General features: G+C 42.8%; 1 protein-coding gene across 3 annotated transcripts in view; it reads left to right on the top strand.

The window, feature by feature from the left end:
- LOC124049736 (protein sidekick-1-like) overlaps window positions 1-16,060 on the top strand; it is a 203,391-nt gene that overhangs the window by 101,773 nt on the left and 85,558 nt on the right. The window lies entirely within an intron of this gene.

The following is a 16,060-nucleotide window of genomic DNA, read 5'->3' as shown; positions in this document are numbered from 1 at the left end:
GATTTAATTTCACCTTTTCTTTAGACTTTTGGGGGGCTTGATTGGGCTCTCTGTGTCAAATGAATCCAGTTTACCAAAACCTAAAGACGAAAACCCAAAGATTCATTTGAAATCTGCGCTATTTTCTGAGCTGAGACGGCAGACGGCGGTTTGAGTGGCAGCTTAATTGCTGTTGACAGCCCGTCGATAAAGCCTGAAAATGAGATGAGCAGCAGAGGATATGAGATGTTGATTAAATACGTATCTGAAGCATTAGAGAAACAGATGTAGCCACTTAATTTTACGCTCATTATTTTTTGTAAGCCACTTGATCCAAATGCTGGAGGTCCTGACTCAGAACTTTTGAGTTGAGAAGCTTAAAGTGGAATCAGACAAGTCCCTCACGATGGCTGTGATTGATATTACGCGGTGTTATGATGATGATGTTTGGCTGATACCAGACTCTGGCCTGGAGAACCAAGTTTTATCTTGGCCTGTTGGCAAGTAACATATGGCAGAAAGATGAATGGCTCGCGGCTTGTAGAAGTAACTTGTTGTTTGATATTTGTTATTGAAACTGGGCGAAAGCCAGAATCAACTTCAGGCTAAAAATGAGAGGTCTTGAAAATGAAAATCACTGTCGCCCAAATCATTTTGATAAGTGTTTTTACATCTGTCAAAGGGTTGAGTCACCCAAGCTCCATTTTATTTACAAGACCCCTTTATTTTGTCTTCACACTCAATTTGCATTGGATTACCTGTGTATGGCCATTTTGCGGCTTGTATTCATTGTATTTCGTTAGTGAATGGGATGCAGACATTACTTTATCGCTGTATCCTTCTCTCTATATTGTTTCTCCTTGGAGGCTGGAGGATAGACTCCACAGTCCTTCAGCTGAAGTGTTCACTATGGTTAAATGAGAAAAGGAGGGAGGGAGAGAGGGAGGGAGGGAGCACTCCGTCCCTTGTGGCTGTATAGAGTTTTAATTAGATTCTCTTTACAGGGTTGTATCCTTTGGCATCCTTTGTCACAAATGCACACACAGTGACACACACACACACACAGTCCCATAAATATACGCACAGTACCTTGTTACAGCTGTCAGGGCGCAGTGCTCCCCAGAGCGCTTTTTAAGGAATTGTAAGGGCATAGTTAGGCTTCACTGATCAGTCTTCGGCCATAAACGACTGCACGTTTCATGTGTTTGTCTCTGTTTATCAGTGTGTATTTTCCACCATAAACACGTCTTGGGTAAATATCCTTTGCTATAAAGCAGCCTGTTTGATTCAGTTATTTGTTATTGAGATTGGAGAGGAACAGAGGGAAGAGGTATTAAATAAAAAGTGGAGGACATGCGAAAGAGTGAAAGTGGTGCAACAAATAAGGTAGAAAAGAGGAAAGACAAAATAAACAACGAATCATGGAAACACACATGTATTTCTTCTTCTTTTATTTTCTAAATCAATGCACTTAATTATGCCACTAACAGCCTGTTGGTTGGTTGGTTGGTTGGTTGGTCGGTTTGAAATCTGAAATCTTGTAGCAGATGTGAAAAGACAGATTTGGTTTTAATAACAATATTCTCTTTTATAACAAGTCACACATTACACACACTGAGCAGCAGACTGGGCCTGTTAGTTATAGAGATAATCCAGGGTTTGATAGTGAGAGATTTAAGGCAAAAAGAATCAATTTTGTGCAGATGAGATTGTACTGAAGTGGATAAAAGTGATGGGCAGTTGACCATTCTAAATGGCAGTAGAGAACATGCAACTGACCTCGTGCAAATTTTGCGTTTTGTTCATCTGTTTTCCTTCACATTTCCTGTCCTCTCTTTCTCTCTCCATTTCCTGTCTCCCTTTTTGCACTTTTACATTCCATTAAGCTGTCTGTACAGGATGTGAATACAGAAGTTCATAGCTGTCAGTCAAATTTCCTATTTCTAAAAATGTTGTCTTTTTCAGGAATTCACCAGACTCAGTGAGATACCTGTTTTTCTACTCTCCCCTTTCTCGCTTTGATTCGAGCGTTGTGCTCGTCAGAGAAGAAGAGAAAGAGGACTGCTAGAGAAAGAGACTCACTAATGAAGTGAGTCGCGGGTGAAGAGTGAGGATATGACCAGCAAACTGTTAAAGTCAGGGCTGCTGGTGGAGAAAGCTTGAATGCGTCTTTTGTACACACACACACACACACACACAGAAGCACAGGCATTAACGGCTAACATACAGTTAGACCTGTTTGTCAGATTTGCTCTGTGTTCATGACTGACAGTCAAAATCTTTTAGCCAACCCCCAAATCCCGTAAGCAAAGTAGTACACAACCAGTTGTATGACCTGCCAACTTGACAGATCCATTTTCTGCATGTCCCTGACCACTGGCCTGTAAGTGTGGCCCAGACTGCTGAAAATGAAAAGCACTAACTGTCATTCGTGGTCGAGCTGGAACAGCCACAATTGATAGCGGCTTGGTGAGAGGTCACACACACTGTAATCACAGGAAGTGTGGCCCACCTCTGAAATAAACGTCTCCTCGAGTTTTTTTAGCGCCGTCGACAACATATGGCGTGACAGGAAGACATTTTGAGTCAGTTATCACTGCACACTGAACATGACAGATTGACAGAATTTTGAATATTCAAAGGAGAGCGTGTACTGTACAAGGTTTGTAATTATCAAGTCAGCAAAGCAAATCACATCTGCACATCCGCCCCAGGGAGGGAGGGTCAGATTCAAGGTGCAAGTCTGGTCAGTCAGTTACAGTGATTCAGTGTGTGTGTGTGTGTGTGTTTGCATTAGAGAGAAAGACAGTTCTAATGGCCTCAGGGTATTTCTCTTAATGACAGGAGATGAGAATCCCTACTCCAATTAATTAAGCTCCATGCATACCTGCTATCATCTCTCTCTTTCTCTCTCTGTCTTTCTTTAACACACACACACACACACACACCTCTACCTGTCAGTCAAAACAGCAGTCAGTCTCCCTGTTGCCCAGAAGACTGTGTGCATGTCTGTGTGCTTCTCTCCAGTTCACAGCAGTGGAGGTCTTTGTAGATTTGTACGTCAGACCATTAGAGCAGCAAAATATCCCCAAAGAGAGTTCTCACTGGAGGGAGACTCAGACACACATAAAAGAACACAGACATGCAACCCTACACATGCAAAAGATACACGCCCAGAAACACTCTGCATATCTGGACATCATCAAAGACCTGCACTTTGCAGAATAAAGAAACGAGACAAAACAGCACAAGATCTCCACAACCCGAGATAAGGAAGCTGTGATCCCACATGCATAGATCTCATATATATAACAACAGGATAGAGGAGAGGCGAGGGCATGCAGGGTAGACAGGGGAAAAGAACCCAAGGCAGAATAAGAGAAGAAAGACGGTAGGAGATTGTGGCAGACGCATATGTGCTTGTGTAATTACTGTAGCACTTTAAATGCTATCTCAGCTTTGGGCTCAATAGTTGATCAGCTGCCTTTATCTTTTCTATAGAGAAGACAGTAATGTCATGCATGTTAATGATTGCTGAACTGCAAAAATAGCTTAGAACACACTTACAGAGTGCTTTTTTTAAGCCGAGCACTCTGGCTATATCGCATTTCTCTTCCACTGAGTTGGGGGACTTGCAAGACAGATTTAGAAGAAAGAAAGAAAAAAAGGGGCTGACTTTTAGTCCCTAAATGAAATTGATAGCATCTTTTGGTTCGACCCTTGCTGCCTCGCAAATGCTCGCATCTTTCAGATTCCACAATGCCAGTTTGTAACAGAGGCTTTCTCTTGTAAATTTGCACCCTCCAAACCAGAGCTGACATGACCTTGGTGACAGCACGCAGGTTATATTTCAGACTGAACATAGCTCCCTCTAGATTAGAACCACAGAAGACTCTTTACAACTCTTCTCACAGGCTGAGTAGCACTTCCTGCGACTCATGAACTGATTTTGATGAATAAATGGCATTTCCCTTTAAAAATGCTCTACATATTGTGCCTCCATTATTCCCGTATGGCAGAAGTGCATGCAGACTCCTGGCAACAAAGTTTCTAGAAATAAGTTCTCTAGAACGCAGGAAAGTTTGAAGAAGCTGTTTGAAAATTTCCAGCTCGTCTTTGAGGCTTCATAGCGCTGCGCAGTAATGAATTGAGTTATAAATTTGATTGTGCTGAATAAAGAACAGAGCCAATCTGTCGGCAGATTCACAAGCCCCGTATACAGTGAGGTAGCTGTATAGAGGACAAATATAGATAAGAGCAAACACAAGGCGGAGAAGACGAGCAGAGGCAGTGACGCGGTATTGAAAAGAGAACTCAGGGACGGATTGGCTCCAAGTGCACCAACGCATTGTGAAATAACCTCATATCCTTTCAGAATCTTAATCGTGGTTTTTCAGGGAGGATTTGGGAGTCTGAGTTTGATTACTTTGGCTTGGTGATTGGAGGAGAGTACGTCTGAGTTTGATTACGCCTCCTGGTGTCTGCCGTCTAACGTCACACCGTTTGTCCTCGCCGCTTTCGTCAGCCAGGACTTTTCGGCCCGCAGCTCTGAGAAATGACGGAGTAGCCATTGTCATGAGCTGAAGAAAGGACTCTGACTCAGCTAACCTCCGGACAACCCTGACACACACACACACAACATCACATGCACACACAATAATGGTTGGGAAGCAGATGGGAAATAAGCGAGGAAAAATTAGAGAAAAATGAATATTTGGCTGAGAATTCGAACAGCATATGGCACATGACACACAAGTTTCTGTTTCTTCAAAAAGCTTTAAATAAAATTGTGGTTTGGAGTGTTTGATGAACACTGAAACCTGTTTGTAAAAGTGTTCTCACTGAACGTTGTGTTCTTGTTTTCATGCAAGCCCGTGTGTCTCTGTGTCATTTGTTTCTTTTTCTAATCGACTTCCCTCCCTTCCAGATGTTTCCGTTCCACATCAGTGACTCTTAAATGAGAGCCTGCCGTGGATCCTTCTGCGCACGTGTGCAGTGTGTGTGTGTGTGTGTGTGTGTGCTCCAGGTCCCATCCCAGTTGTTCTGTGGTGAATCTTTTCGGAGGTATTTTAGTTTCCCAGGAGAGCGTGAGTGTGTGGCTGTTTGTGAGGTGAAATCTGTTTGTGTACATGTCTGCATGTGTGTCTGTGTGTGCGTATACATGTGTGTGCGTGCAGTGTAGACCCCCGGTGCCTGCCAGCTCTCATTTAAAAGCTTAAATGCAGGATCGGAGCATCTCCTGTATTTCTTGTGTACAGGTTATTTCCAGAGCTGCAGATCTCGTCGTGTGTTTTGCACTTTGCTGTGTCATGCCTTGGTACGCTTCAAGGAACACCGTAGAAACCTTTGTAACCAACATGGCAACATAATGATCTGCCTTGTGTGTTCTTCGCGGCTAGACAGTCCGCAGCTTCTCGTGCCGGTTAGGGAATACGTCTCTGGAGACTTTAGTCAAACCAACTAGAGAGAAATACCAACAGACATGTGGAGAAGTGATTCTCTCCCAGGCTTTTTGGCTGGTGACCCCTAAAAACAAAACAAATGCCAAATTGGATGCTGTATAGCAACTCACCACCTCCTGATACAACCACAGGTGTATGCACTGAACAGTGACACTAAATCTTTTCTCTCCATCTCAAATGACTGCTCTTAATTAATTGCCGGCAGAATATACGGCCACGTTCGGAGGCAGCTGCCAATATTCCTTATTTAACAGCCAGATAAAAATGGCTCAAAGATTTCACAGTTACGGTCAGATGCCGTCAGACTTCTTTCCCTATTAGCTGAGAGGAGGCTTCCTGCATAGAACTTCTTTTTGGTGGGTGCTAAACCATAATTGAGAAGCCATATTTAGAGCCAGAACTTTTTTAGTTGATTAATTAATTAGCTGACTGGCAGAAAATGTGCATTTTAATTGTTAGGATTAGTTGAAAAATGACAAACATTGTCTAGTTCTAGTTTTTCTCTGTGTTGCATTGTTGTAAACTGGATGCCTTTGGGTTTTAGACTGTTGGTTGAGCCAAACCGAAACATCTGAATAGCCAGCATGGGAGAAAGTGTGATTTACATATTTCACTTTTGTGAGGAAACGTATAGACTAAAAGCAATTGTTAGATGGATCCTCAGCCGTGGTCTGTTTTTAGCTGATAAACATTCCTCGCTCTGATGGTGACTCCAGGTGTCATGTCTGCATTCTGTGTATGCAGAGGAGTTTCAGTGGGACCAACACGCAGCGTTCAGTGAGCACTCAAAACTTATTTTAGTCCTGTTATTTGCGCATGTTCTTCGCTTAAAGCCATCAGATATGAAAGTTTCTGGAGAAACTAATTTGAACAGGTTCTTTTGAAAATAGACTCTGGAGACAAAAGAAAAACACCACATGGGATTCAGACGCCACAGTGTGTTCCAGCTTACTTATAATAACTTCATATTTCTGCACACCAGCTCTCATTCTGTGACCATCTGTGGCTGAGTCTCATATCACTTGGCTAGATGTGGAAAAAAGCTTCAATTTGGTGTTGTGCTATTAAGGAAATTAACCTTTTTGTCACTCGTAGGTGGAATACAATGGATTAAAAGCTGAATTTCCACCAATAATTTCCCTCATTGTGCTATGCATTAAAGCAAACATGTGTGGTACTTGGTACTACTAACAGCACAGTGCACACGCTTTTCACAGGTCTTTGCATGTGATTCCAAGTGACAATTAACTTGTTTCCACAGATACTGGTGATAATGTTCTGCTAAAGAGTTGGACTGCAGAATACAGTATAAAGTTAGAAGTGGGTGGGATTTGTGTCTGAATTAATCAGTATCTCAGATGATGACATAATTGTTTGTATGCACTATATACTCGAAAGTATTGGGACGAATGACTGTTACACTGCATTCTATGCTATAACAGCTTCCACTCCTCTGTGAAGGCTTTCCACAACATGTTGGAGTGTTTCTGTGACAATTTCTGCTCATTCATGCAGCAGAGCATTTGTGAGGTCACACACTGATGTTGGACCAAAAGGCCTGGCTCACAATCTACTGGGGCACAGTCATGCTGGAATAGAAAAGGGCCTTCAACAAACTGTTGCCACACAGTTGGAAGCATAGCATTGTCCAAAATGTCTTGGTATGCTGAAGCATTAAGATTTCCCTTCAGTGGACGCAAGGGGCCGAGCCCAAACCCTGAGAACACAGCCCCATGTCACACCTGAATCCAGTAATAAAGAGGTGCTTCTCATTGCATCATTACATTTTGCCTATATAGAGTATGCTTCTAAGAAACTGTGGTCCGGCTCAAATTCACCCTTTTGAAGTAGAGATTGTGTGGGAAGCTTGTATTCAATCTGTCCCAAGGTTTATGTAGATAACCATTCTGAAGGTGACTTAACAGAACCACTGATGCATTTAATTACATTTAAACCTTGAAGAGCGAGTATCAGCCGTGATCTGGCATTATTTCTTCAGCGTGCTTATGTCAGTAAGCTTGTGGCTGCAAGGTTAATTTGAAAGATCTAACCGTTGTGTGAGGGCATGTTAGGACTACAGTGAGACGTTTGTATTTTGAAAGTTCGGTCATTTGAAGTCTACACATGTGGAGCGCACGTACACGATCATACAAATAGGCGCTAATACTCAGTGATTTTAATAAAGAGACTTGCCTAATGAATCAGTGCTTTGTTTAATTCCCTCTACAACTGATTGTGTCTGGAATTATTATATTCAATATTTCAGCGGCAGAGGGATCAGACTTGTCTCTGTTGATCTCCATCTCGCCTCTCTGTCTGTTTCCTCTGTCTCTCTCAGTCCCCTCTCTCGTTCTCTCTCAGTGTAATGAGGCTCCTCTGTGGCTCTATAATTAAAACCCCAGTGTACAGACAGGAGTGATGGAAGGCTGGACGGGAACTGACTCATTGACTGTGTCAGTATGACAAGCCAACTGTGTGTGTGTGTCTATGTGTGTATGCTCTGCTTGTTCCACATAGTTATGGCTTTAATTGCAAGTGTGTTTTACAGCACGATCAGACAGATTAAGACGGATGCCCATGCACACGACTTTGACTGAGCATTTTACAGACCCGAACCCACTCAAACCGTCTTCACGTGCTCTTCCATTCTCGACTAAAGCAATCGACAAAAAGGAGGCAAGAAAACAGGCATTGGCGAGGTGTCCAGTGAGGTATCAGTGGCTGAAGGAGTAGACAAAGGCAGTCGCAGACACTGGATGCAACAAGTCTTTAAGAATCGATGAACAAGCTGAGGCTGTGGAGGTAAAGAGGACTAAGAACAGGAGCAGGAAGAAGCTCTTAAAACTTTCAATGTTACAAGGGTTTCTGCCAGCATTATTTACTGCAAGGCACCAGTTGTGTTCAGGGCTCCATAGTGTACAAGTCCCAGTCTACAGCGTGAGGAAGCAGTATTATATAGGAGGGCATCAAATGGACACAGGCATACTTTTCTCAGCAGTCACTGGTCCATTTAAACGATACCGTCAAAACTGCTCACTCAGTGCTACAAAATAACATTAAAATCACATGATAAGTGATGTTAGAAAAAACATTTTAGACGTATGGCTTTGTTGAGTTTGTGATGAGGCTGAAACTGATGAAGTACACACTTTGTTTCACCAGGGTTTAACTGATCTGCTGAGAAATACTTTAATCAGTATTTTGCTTCAGGTGAACGTCAAAGAACTTAATCCATCTGCACTATATAGACCATTACACAGCATTCTAAATACATGGACATTAATATGGAGTTGGCCCCTTCTTTGCAGCTATAACAGCTTCCACTCTTCTGTGAAGGCTTTCCACAACATGTTGGAGGGTTTCTGTGGGAATTTGTGCCCATTCATACAGTAGAGCATTTGTGAGGTCAGACACTGATGTTGGACCAAAAGGCCTGGCTCACAGTCTCCGTTCCAATTCATCCCAAAGGTGTTGGATGGGGTTGAGGTCAGGACTCTGTGTGGGCCAGTCAAGTTCTTCCACACCAAACTCATCCAACCATGTCTTTATGGAGCTTTGCTTTGTGCACTGGGGCACAGTCATGCTGGAATAGAAAAGGGCCTTCAACAAACTGTTGCCACAAAATTGGAAGCATAGCATTGTCCAAAATGTCTTGGTGTGCTGAAGGATTAAGATTGAGATTTCCCTTTATGTACCAGATGTTCCTTGAAGTGATAATTAAGATTGTTTATTAATCAGCAGGTGATTTGAACACCAAAGGGACACAATCCTCAGTCACATTTTAAGTCACCGATTTGCTCAGTAACAACCGATAGTTCATTTAGTGGATTGGCTGTCTGAGGAATAAATATCGATACTGCTTGTAAAAACTAAAACCAAGAAGCCTGCTAACAGCACTGACTCAGCCCTGGATTTCACTGGGGACAACTGGGTGCAGGGGGGTTGTGGTAATGAGATCAGGTCATTGTGTACTCTGTCTGAGTGTGTGTTTGTGTGTGTTGCAGCAATAAGAGAGTGACGCACTCGGTTGAGAAGTGCATGGAGGAATGCACTGTTATTGTGGACAATAAAGGCAGAAACATAGCCGATTTACCACCGGTGTAGACTAATGCACATCTTCAGACAAACTCTTGGGAAGGGATAGCATCTCAGCTGCCTTAAGCAGATGAAATGCACGAGCACACACAAAACACACACAAGGGATGCTGAATGAGGTGTCGAGTGTGCAGATAAGTAGCATGGTGCTCGTGGTTTTAATGATCCTGTCAGTCACACGGCTGTCCCTTATCGCCGCCTGGCTATACACCCTGCAACCCAAAACTGTGTGTCTGTGTGTGGTGTGCATGAACATTAATGTTCTGAATTGGAGCTGCATTCCAGCTGAGGCCTCAAGTTGGATGTGGTGTACATGGAGACGGACGTTTTACAGTTTTCCCACTGCGTTCTGTAGTGGTGCTTTATCTCAGTACTCATCGCTGTGTGAAACCACGTGAGGCTTCACAACTCCTGACTGAGCGGCCCAACGGGATACGCTGTTCATATGCCAGCTTGTATCATCACATACTGGCTATATTCAGTTTTGTTTTGTATTTCATAAACAGTTTTCAGAGAACCTCGAATATAAATGGAATATTACTGTGCATGTGAACACGCTGATTGTCTCACTGTGTCGGTGCTTCCTGCTGGGTGGAACAGGTTATTGGAGTAGCAGGCCAGCCAGTCAGCAGATGTTAATTTGAAGCAACAGAAGTGGAAGAGAAAGAGAGAGATTGGGGTGGGGGGGGCAGAGCTGGTGAATGATGGGGCAGGGCAGCAAAGGAGAGACAACATGTAAGAAAGAGAGGGATGATAAAGGATGAGTAAATAAGAGGAGGGATGATGAGGTGCTGAGGAAAGGCAAATATGTTCAATGGCAGAATGAAGGAGGCGAAGACAGAGGGGTGACTCTCATTGGCTGCTTGGTGTCGTGTATGTTGTGGGCACTTGCATCGGGGAGAGTCGGATGCATACTTCAATTTCCCATTAATAACCAAACTCAAATCTCAAAATATTGTGTAAATGTTGTTGTTGTGTAATATTGTGTAAAGTCGAAATAAGAACATGCTGTTAACTTGGGTTGATGGCAACAGGCTGGTGCCTTGTTTTCCAGCAGAAGCCATTCATAAATTGCAGCGTCACTCTGATCTGATATCCATACTCAGGCCCTCTCGCCCTCAATAAACGAGGCAGCTGCTCTCTCTTTTTTAAAGCAAAAGGAGGAGAATAAGCTCGTCCTGTTGAACAGATCATAAACAATGTGCAGGAGCACTTCAGATGGAGAGCTCGTGGAAATAGTGGAAAGTGATGTTGTTTTCTGTCCACGGTAATATTGCGTTACCGTAGCAACAAATCTGAAGTCACCTGTTACAGTACATTGTCGGTTTGTCACACTTTGTGAAGTAGCAGGGGCACCACTTAATGAATGAAAGAAACTGAAAAACTGAAAGCTTTTTTCCGATTTATGTTCCCCCCAATTACAGATCTGTCAGCTGCCTCAGGCTCAGTGTGAGGGGAGGTGGACTTGCGGTTGCACTTAAACTTTGCCTTCATCTAGGTGTAGAAACCTCCCAGCTTTGAAGTACTGATTTTCAAAATCAATCTTAATATCCCTGTGTGCTTATTATATATGAATCTGCAGCCCTCCTAAACTCAGTGTTAGTTTGTAACAGAATTATTTCTTCTTTTGTGTGAGCACATTTTATTGATGGGTGATTTTAAAATGTATGTTCACCATCCTGGTAATGGTTTCACATCTTTTAATCTCAAACATCATCTCCTACACATGAGCAGGGCCATTCTTTGGATTTAGTTTTTATCCTGGACTCAGACTTGAACTCACTCTCCCTGAGGGTTTTTATGTCAGATCACAAAATGGTTTTATTTGATATGCATTTGAATAGAATATGCTATAGAATATACTATATCCATTCAACTCTATTAAACTCAACCCAGTCCAGTTGCCTCCAAAGCATGACTCAAGACTTCACTTCAGTCTCATCAACAGTCTTGTAAACCCTGTCCTGGATGCTGTTTGAGACAGGGTTTCTCACTGTCCAAAAAGGTTTTGTTGAAAAGAAACACACCTGAGTCAGGTGCACTGCTGCCTCGCGGCCATTAAGGACTAGATGGCTTCTGACTTCCTCTCAGCTGAGCGCAGATCGGACTTCTTATTGGTCCTGATCATATTTCTCACCCCACACTCTCCAAAAGCATAGATGAACAGCTTATCCACACCAGAATTTTCACCAACTTAGACTGCTGTGTTTCATTATTTATTTGCCTAAATGATGCAGCTGTTGCCCATCTACAGCTGGTGCATAATACAGCAGGGAGACTTCACACAAACACGCGACGTAGGAAGCGAATCACTCCAGTCTTGTCTGAATTACCCGTTTGTTACAGAATTCAATTTAAAATTCTATTGATTACTTTTAAATCCCCACATGGTGCGGCTAAGATTTACATTTCAGAAGTCGTAACGCCACTAACACAGTCTGATTTGGTTTAAAGTTCCGCAGTCCAGGTTTTAAACGAAATGTGGTCATGCATTTACTGTTTCAATGCCTTGGAACAAACTCCCCCTCATTGTCTGATCAGCCAAACACGCCGTTCAGGCTGGCATTTGTATAGTATGTTCTGTTCAAATGTTGTTCTTTTACATTTTGTTTTATTTCTCGATGTTGAAAATCCCTGCTTTTATTACATTTGCTGGGTATGACCATGACTTGTTTTTCATTGCCATGATTTGCCATCTTTGCACCTCTTCCTGTAATGGCTCTTTATTTTGTGACGCATTTGTAACGCCGGCTTTTTAAAAAGTGCTATTGAAACACCATGTATTATTATTATGATTACTATTATTTTCAGAATATTCCTTCAAACTCTGCTTTCAAGCCAACACGGAGAAGTCAAGTACATGTGCAAAGATTTATTTAGCGAACTTTCTCGTTCCAACGCCAACAAATGCTCATATTCACACGTACAAACACTTCAATTCGCAGTTACGCACACGCATGTCCCATTTGTTCATTAGCTGTTGAACTGACACTATGGTTTGAAGGACTGTGTGGGTGGTGCTTTTCCCTGTACTGTCTTCATTTCTTAAAGCCTCGCTAAGATACAACCACTTTTCACACCCATTTACAAATTCACTCGCATAAGTGTGTGTGTGTGTTTGTCATCTTGACCCCCTCGCTCTCTTTGTGTACGTTAGACAAAATTTTTATCTGGGTTTCAGGGCAAACAGAGTGCTCGCAGAGAATTACTGAAAGAAAAAGTGATGGAAGTAAACAGAGAGTGAGAGAAGGGACCCGAGGCCGAGCCGAGACGAGGACGGAGAAGGATCGGGTACCAGGGAAAGTCAAAGAAAAAGAGGCAAAGCAGTGAGCAAGTGCAAAACTGGGAAAGCTTTGAGGACGATAGAGATGGATAGGAAGGAAGAAAGAGAGGCAGAGTGTAAAAGTTGAAGATTGAGAGGGGATGCTGAAAACAGGAATAGATCAACAGGGCCTTTAATCCAAAAATAGTTTCCACCCTTCTCCTCCTTCCTCCTCGTCCCTACTTACCTCCCCTCCATTCCCTCCTCCCCTGTCTGGTTGTTTGGAGTGATTGAAGAAAAGAGGAGATGTGTGTCGGCTGTATTACACACACACACACACACACACAGACAGAAGTGTGTGTGCACATGGACATATTGTGATCCACAGACAGATGATGTCCATTACCAGGCCATTCTGTGCAGAGCCAGGCGGAACAGCTGCAGCCAGATCTCACTGATCTATCACCGTTCTAATGAATCTGTTATAGCCAGGCTCAACCAATCAGTCTCTGAGCCACTTAATCAATTAAGCCATTAATCAGACACAGAACCTAACTGTTCTTGCCCACATGAGTGATTGCTTTGCATACATACACAGAAATAAAGGCACAAGCACAAATACAGGTACGCATATACGTGGCAACACTGAGTCAGTCTGTGTGGAAGTGACTGGAAGAGTGAGACCTGCTTTTAATGCACATGTGATGACATGTTGCTGGGCCTGAACGGCATTAGCATCCGTCCACAGGAAATACTCCTGAATGACGTGAGCTTCACTTTCAGATAAACAGAAAACGTTTACAGGCGATATGCTGCAGGGAGCTTGATGATCTGCCTGTTAACTGGTATTAGAATATTAGTTTGTCAGGTGTGAGGGTTGGCTGCTTTTTTCTGTTTTATGTCATTGTAAATCAACAACTTTTTATAAATTAACTACATTTTACAAAGTACATTGCGAATTGTAGTGTCCGATTCTAAAAATTTTGACTTTTTGCACCACTTTGGGGAGTTTCAATGTCATCTCATCTAAACTGAGCAGTTCGTTTTGTTTCTTTACCTTTTCCATGTGAAAGAGTAAAAAAATAGCAAGGCACACTCACATTTATTCATATGCTTCTTTGTCGCAGCGATGACTACAAACATCCTGTAAGCCGCTGGTCTTCCAAGATTCTGTAAGATGTATGAGATCATAAAATCTTAAATGACATGTAAGACTACAATAACAGGGAATTTAAAATTATGAAATAAGACAAGAAACTGAAAAGAAAAAAATAAACGCTGAAACCCTTAAGAGTACACTTTTGCAGTGTGTATCATAGCCTGGTTTTCTTCAAGGGAATTTCCTCAAAGGGTATCAATACGTTCCTAGTAGAGTATTTATATTTTTTCTGCTATAAAGCCTGTGAGTTTGTGAGCGAGTGTCTTAGCCTTCAAGGAAGTGCCGGGGGAAATGCCAGGACATGTTGCCCTCCACTGATCTGTCACATTCCTCCAGGCCTCCTCCCTTCACTCGCTGGCCTGTAGAGAATGAATGGACTGTGTCTACAGCTACACAGGGTGCAGTGAACACCACGCCGGAATACCATCTGCTGCACTTAGAGTTCAGTTTCCTCTTATATGAGCCTTATTTACTTATGCAGAGGGTCTGTGGGACATTGTGAGTGCGTCGGACAGAGACAAGTGTTACTCAAGAGTTAGAGACAGAGAAGGGATGGCAATGAGGAAGGAGTGCGAGATAAGGGCTCACCCTGCAGCTATCTGGATAAAGAAGACAAAACAGGGGGAAACAAACTGATTGAGTAATGATTCATCTTCTCTGTCTTGTCTCTAGTGGTCCCTTCTCCATCTGGTATTTCACCCTGAGGTGGTGGGCGCACCGCTGCACCACATCACTACCTTTCACAGCCCCACCTTTTGCCTCCAACTTTCCCCTGTCTTCCCCGTGTCTTTCATCCCTCACTTCTTCTCTCATGCCTTGTAATATTTCTCCTGCCAGATCAGAGGCTTCCCATCTTTTCTCCGTGTCTCTTATCAGAGCCGAAAACTTGCGAAAGCAGCACTCTTTTGAATTGGAAATGATTCCTCTTTTTTTCATGCCGTCATCAGGCTCACAGTGTGAATTGAGCATCTACATCTATTTCCTATTTTCATTACATGGCACACTCTCATGTTTTTTCTTTTTTTTTTACATTCTCCTTGTACTTCTGCTCTTCCTTTTCAAGGATGGATGTTTCAATGGCATGTTTTTATTTGTTGTCTCATTTACGCACTCTTTGTTGGACTCTTTAGGTGATAAGAGGTAGCGTTTAAGAAGAGACTGGTGTTTTATGTCAAGTGCACATTTGTGTGCAGGCATCTATTTTGGCATGAATAAACCGAAGGTCTTAGGAGATGGGATGAGAAGAGAGGAAAGTACAAATTACACAAGCATGGAAGAAAAAGGTGGAGGAGGGAGAAGACATGAGATGAGTCTTTTTTTTTTTCGTTTCAAACGGTGAGCAAAGACAATGTCAAAACCTGGTGACATTTGGGATTTCATACAAGGTTGATTGACACCAACTTCACCTGTATTTGTATGGGAGACTGGTCTCTGCATACTGCTCGTGTGTGTGTGTGTGTGTGTGCGTGATTGACATGGTAAATTGGAAAGGTCAACTGGTGCTGGTGCTTGGTGCAGACAGGCAGACAGCAGGAAGATGTAACCTTCCCAGAATCCACATTTCTTGAGGGATCAAGAATCTGAGCAAAAGACAGGATGTGGCTCAAATAGAGGAGAGTGTAGGCTTGTGTGAATACTAAGATTTAATATGTAAACCTGTTCCCTGCTGTTGGTATGCAGTGTGTAAATGATAGCACTGCTCAATTCTGCTCAGATTTACAAAGTCAAAGGACTACTGGGTATAAGGAGAGGAAGCATATGAACCAAGAAATGTTATCACCCGAATCTGTTAGGAATTGCCCCGAGGTCTGAGGTCAACACTTCAGCCAGCTTATTATTTTACGTGGCACACATCTACGTGTGTGTGTGCGTGTGTGTGTGTGTGTGTGTGTGTGCGTGTGGACGGGGGTCCATGAATCCTTGTGTTTCTCTCTGTGTCTGTGTCAGGAGTGGAAACTGAAGTGTTACATTTGTATAGCCTTTGATATGAATTTCAGATAAGTGTGTGTGCGTGCGTGCGTGCGTGCGTGCGTGTGTTTTAGAGTGCGAAACAGGAACAGAGCGAAGGGAGAGTGAGATTGACGGGGTAAATTGGAATGGTAA

Source organism: Scatophagus argus, chromosome 2, assembly GCF_020382885.2.
Source record: "Scatophagus argus isolate fScaArg1 chromosome 2, fScaArg1.pri, whole genome shotgun sequence".
NCBI classification, from domain to species: domain Eukaryota; kingdom Metazoa; phylum Chordata; class Actinopteri; family Scatophagidae; genus Scatophagus; species Scatophagus argus.
This window is presented reverse-complemented; position numbering and strand designations above follow the sequence as displayed.